We start from the raw sequence: 6,552 nt of genomic DNA, 5'->3' as shown, positions 1-6,552 counted from the left end.
TGAATAGTACTTCCAATCCCGGAAGGTTACTTTAGCACCGGGATTGCGGTGCTATTCATCTATTGTTACTACGTACATAGATAAAGTAAAAAAACAGTTCAATTGCATATTTTCATATTTCAAAAGCGTTCAATTGCATTTTGCAAACTTTGCAAACCGATGCTTCACGCAAAAAATACTTCCATATTGGAGTTCTTGTTTTGAGAGTTTGGCTACAAATTTTCAAAACAAAACAAAAGCATTCCTGTTGCTTTAAATTTTCGGTCCGCATCCATGTCTAGATTTCTGTAAGATTTAATAAAACACACCCTATAATGTAAAAGCAAAATAAAGTAAAAAACATCATTTTGATTAATGAATTCGTTTTTTACAAATATGTAGTTTGTACCGTCTAGTAATTAAGCAACGAAACTTTTTACATAAAAGCAATTACATTGACTTTATGTAAAAAAAATATCACACTTGTCATTAGTGTTTAAATATGATATTGAGCATATGGAGGCTTTGGTGAATAAAACATCTGAAATTCCAATTTTCGACCACTTTTCGAGCAGCTGGGGCCATATATCGGCAATAACGCGGCGAAGGCTTCCAAATCGTCCATCGTCTCTGGTTTATCGGCGTAAAATAGCGACTTCACATATCCCGACAGAAAATAATCCAAAGGTGTTCAATCAGACCTTGGAGGCCAATTCATGACCGTAAAATGAACGAGATGCATGGTAAGTTGCGAACCGAATCACGATTTTCGAAATAAATTTGCAGAATTCGCAAGCGTTATTCTAGCGTCTATTCCGAAGTCTGTTCATGGAAAAATTGCAAAAAAAAATTAAGCACAAATCAGCTGTCCACTTTCAAATTGGCTGTCGTTAAAAAAAGTGTTGCCAATTCAAAAAAAATATCTTTAAAAAACCATCCTTTACATCTGTGATTTCAAATCATTAGGTACTAACAAACGAATTTCGCGGAAGACAGAAGCTAGAAAAAGTGTGCTCCTTAAAGATAGATAAAGCTTCTAAACTATAAATAAGTTTGTAATTGACGTTATTTGTTGCGTCAATCCTTTTAAGCGATAAACCATCTAAAAACCGTCTTCGTTCTAAGTTGGAGTACATGAATTTCAAAATTTCGTACAGCAATGGACGAACAAACACCTAAAAATATCTACTTCGGTGTGTTCAATTTATAAAAAAAAATATAAAAATAAAAACAAAACAGTTGTCGATCCCCGAAAAATCACAAGCATGCTTTTAGGGAAATTGTTGGAACAAATGAGGTTGTAAGGAAAATTATTGATCCATTTTTACAATTTGATGACGGCAACAAATGCTAATTTTTACATACGATTTTCTTGAACTTTTCTTACGTGAAAATTCGTCGAGACTCAATTATGAATATACGCGGCGTTTACGTATGCGTGTGTTTAATTTTTTTCTTTTATTTAAAAAAAATGCTTATAGTATAGTATATACATAGATGGATATACAATTTTCACATTGTGTACATACCTCCGCATAAAATACAATATTTTATTTGTCATGCGACAAAAAATTGATCAATTTAAAGTGTTCATATAAAGCTATAATATACTCATGTGGGTTGAATATTCTTTGTATAGTATATCGATATGAGTAGTTATTATCACCATTTTCAACATCTCATCATCCACTGATGAATGAAATTTCTTTAAAAATCGTTTCTTGAATTGTCTTCATTCACACTTTTACCTTTTTTCATGTATCAACAACTTATTACCTTCGTTGCATCATTTTTGACCCCATTCGAAGACTTCACTCGTTCTGTCGCATTCACTGCTTTATATATATATATATATATATATATATATATATATATATATATATATATATATATATATATATATATATATATATATATATATATGTATATAGTCATAATCCCACCCAAGTGTATTCATTCGATTTTGTCTTCTTTTCCTCGTTTTTCTATAGTTCATTTTTATCAAGAACGTTACGTTTTTACCAAAAAATATAAAAATCAATTCCAAAAACGCACCGTATCAATTCAATTGACGCATCAACTTCCACTTTGTTTTTTTGGATTAATACAATGACGTGTTATTTTATTTAAAAAAACTGTGTGTACATACATACATACATAAAATATATATATATACATATTTCCCACAGCTTTTCACTTTATTTACAGGGTATCTTAGGTTTCAACTCGCTTTCTTCGAGAAGGATTGTTGCCATTTCCAAATACTTCTTTGGAATATAATGGTAGGTACTGACAACCCTTCGATTTTATTGAAGCTTAAATTTTCAGTTACGAGTAACGTCCAAATTACATCGTTTCAACGCGATAGTGGAGCATATGGATATGTTTATTTGTCATGATGATAAACCGTTCAGTTTCATGAGATTCAACACGAGTCTATTTGAATGAGATTTATTTATTATTTGTTGTTGTTTTTTTTTTTTGTAAGACTGATGTGACGCATTGGGGTTACCTGTCGGGTCACAGTGGTCATTAATTTGTTATTATTTTTTTTAAATGTATTTGTAATAATTATAAAATATATGAACTAAATGTTATATGTATGTATTATTCGTTAAGACATATTTTTTGGTCGGTTACTAAATAAAAAAGGGTCAGTAACTAATTTTTTTCTAAATCTGTAAAAGTGGTCAGTAACAAAAATTATGCAGCAATTAAAAACAATATTTTACATTGTGAGACACCATATGCTGAATTCTCTGAATTGACATATGCTGAATTCTCTGATTCTGTTATCTCGGTATTGTCCAAACACCACCGCTTTACTTGATCAAGACTAATTTTGGTATTTCCGTACATGTTTTTTTAACCTTTGAAGGACGGAGCGTCGAGATCAAACGATTGTCCCGAACCGGGGTCGAGTAAGACCCCCGTATTTTAAAATCAAAATACAGCTTTTCTCAATACAAATGGGTTCAATATATATCTTATTAATCATTTTATACATCAACATACATTTTTTTTCGTCCTATAGCATGTTTTTGAATATTTTTATATTAAAAAATAAAGAAATGCAAACGCACGTAGGTAAGGCCAACAGGCGACTGCACGACTCAATAGCCACGCGCCAAAAGCGACGAAAACAATAGCTTAGCGACGAAAAAATATAGCTGTCTCTTTCTCTCGTATTGATTCATCGATCAACAAGAGCAACATCATGCAAGCGAACAGTAAAAAACATGACTTATCGCTACCGCCTTTAAATCATACTTATGTACTTAGAAATGTATTAATGTATTTTTTACGATGTACCCCTTTTCTAAATACAAGAAATATAGGGTGTATAGCTTTGAAAACCACATAGTTATTACGAAAAACGTAAAAATTGGGGCACTCCCACTTCGGTGAGGGAGGGTTAAAGCTGTTAAATAATTAGATATTTGAATCCAATTGTTTTAACTTCAAGCCCCTTTCTAACAATATATTTTTATAGGAATGTTCAATTCGTACAGTGATTTGATTTCTGTTTTCATGTTTTCTGATTATCTTAGAGATACATCATCGAACTCTCCATATGAGTATTCGTCTTTTAAATTACTGACTATTCAATTTAAATACTAACCCTTTCCAATAAATATACAGACCATTTATAATACTAACTGGCCATTTTAATATATACATAGGTACATATGTACATACATATTATTGACAGCTTGTTTAATTTACTGACCCAAAAGGGAAATTAGTAACTGACCATTTAAATACAGGCCATTGGGTAAATGTCCAAGTTTCATATTTATAGAAAGAATATTACGGTCAATTATTAAATATTAATATCAAAGAAAGAATAATACGATAAGTTTTTATAATAATGTAATATTTTTTTAATACGACAATTCATATGTATGTACATATATGAACATATAATAGCTTAGTATCTAACAGCAGGTGTATCAGAGATAAAATAAATTCATGAATTTTAAGTGTGTCACAACATTATATTATGTACATACATGTGTATATTCTCAGTCCCTACGTAATAATAGTGAGCATCCATACGTTTATATGTACCTATGTATATATGTATGTATACATATGCATATGTAAATAAAGCAAAAAATATATACAACTTAGAAAATGACCATTCTGTAATATAAAACTGTTGAATATGAAATGGCGTAATTTTCGAACAATAACTGGGAAAATTTGAATACGTATAAAATTATACTTATTCGAAATCGATATCAAATTTTGCAGTGTTTTGAGATCGGTCGGCATTTTTGTTCCTTGTAACCAATTTAGAACAAATTTCCAACTACAATTTAGCTTTGTGTGAGAATTTCGTATTTTTATATTGTGTATGGTGATTTTCGCATTGCTATATTTAACTCTGTCCTAATTGGTCAGTTCTAATTTTGAACAAAATATAATAAACCATATGTACATATATACTATTATCTGAAAGGCATTCGAAGAATATCTACATATTATAAAAATACGTGTGTGCAATGTCGTATATATTACTATACATACATATATATCACTATACATACATATATTATTCAAATCACTCGCACACATATTCTTTCAATTTAAATATGCAAATAAAAAATAAATAAATTCAATACGCAGTAAAATTTTTCATGGCAAATAATCAACTTTTCTCTCTCAATTGTCGATTTAAGTATTATATAATAATTTAATTGCTATATTAATAAATTGTGTACGGTTAATGAAATGCGTTGAACAGTCGACAGGGGTTGGAGGGCAAAAATTGCGGTGATTTATTAACCCCGGTCGTGTTTTTTATTTTCAAAAACCCCGTCAGTATTTTCGTGAATTGCAATCTTTGCTTATGATCTTTTTTTTGAGACTTTATTATATTGCCAAGTATCGTAAAACGATCTATCCCTCTTTACATGTGTGCGTTCTTGGGTCGTTAATCTTTTTAATTCACACCATAATACTATAATTTAAAAAAAAACGAGTAAATATTTTTATTATTTCTTATAAAAATCAATACGTTTCCAATTCAAAGTATGTAAATAAAACTATAAAACTTGCAATAAAACCAGGTATGTTTATTGAAATGACACGATGCATGCAATATTGATCAAACTTTCAAAAGCATGCAAACAAATTTTATGGGTCCATTATTTTATCATTTCAATAAATCAAAAGAAAATTATCGTTGTCTGTCAAACAAAAGTGGGTGACTTCAAAATTTATTGCTTGATCGGAATTTTAAATAATCTGAAATAAATTGCTTTCCGAAAGAGATAATTCCACTACTTTGACATGTAAATTTTTCCGAAGTAATATTTTGTAGAATTCTTTCTATAAAAAAAAATCGGTGAACGTTTCTATAATCAATGGGTCAATATAGTTGTCAATCACGATTAATAAATTATTCATTGTATTTATATATAAAATAAACTTCTATACAAAATTATTCTACATTTTATCCACTTATGTATAAGTCTGATATCGTTTGAATACGTTCTAACGAATTTACGACCGAAGAAAGCCCGAAAGTGGACTAGATAAACGTATCGATAAGAAAAGAAGCTAGAAAAATTAAGATAATCAATTTAATAAGACGAGGGAAGTGTTATGTAGTTGAAAATAATAGACCTGTATCACGCCATCGAACTGTGTATGTAGTTTCAAATTACACAAATTGTCTAGAAATATAATAGATAATTGTTGTAAAAGCGAATGTAGATATGTAATATCAAAATTAAAAAGATTCACCATAAATAATTCTATTCTTTATTCAAATTCATCTATTGTTACTACGTACAAAGATAAAGGAAGTATAAATTGATTTTAAAAATGCTTAGGATGTAGAATGGATATCTTTAGCTTCTGGAAAGATCGCGATGACGTATAACCCGAATCAATTGTCTCCTGTCAGGGTTTGCTGATTATATCTGCCTTAATTACTGAGATGGTTTCAAATATTGAAATTGCCAGAAAATCTTATTTAATCACCAAAATCACTATTTCAATTCGATTATTGTCATTCCAAAAGGCAAAACGGGAAATCAATAGAATAAATAGAAAACTTAAAAAAAAGAATAAAAGAAACCGGCAGTCGAGAAAATAAAACAATTGAATATTACATTTTAATTTTTATTTTATTCGTTAAAAATGTAAAAGTAAGTAGTTTTGAAAATAATTTCATATAAATTTGATAAAATTTCAAATAATTGGGATTTTTAAAAACTGGCAATTAAACATTTAAACATGTAGTAAAAAAAATTAGTGCGTATTTTACGAAAAATTTAATTTTAATGGCTTCAAAAATATAGTGCAAGAAAAATTGAACAAGAGTAAACTGCCACTTCCAGTTGACGGATGCTTACCAAAATTTTTACATAACTCGGTATTAATCTTATACTCTTAGATATGGATTTCAGTTCTATAAACCAAAAGGTTTCTGAGAAAAACCTTGATTATCTGGAATAAAAGTACAGTTTCGGTTCAGATAAAAATATTAGGTTATAAATTTTATAATTTCTATTGTAGAAAAAATTGCATGTAGAAAAAATTCAGTCCGCTTTAATTAGC

Source organism: Arctopsyche grandis, chromosome 3 (assembly GCF_051622035.1).
Source record: "Arctopsyche grandis isolate Sample6627 chromosome 3, ASM5162203v2, whole genome shotgun sequence".
Classification (NCBI taxonomy): Eukaryota; Metazoa; Arthropoda; class Insecta; order Trichoptera; family Hydropsychidae; genus Arctopsyche; species Arctopsyche grandis.
The sequence above is the reverse complement of the archived record's forward strand: the minus strand, read 5'-3'. Positions refer to the sequence as shown.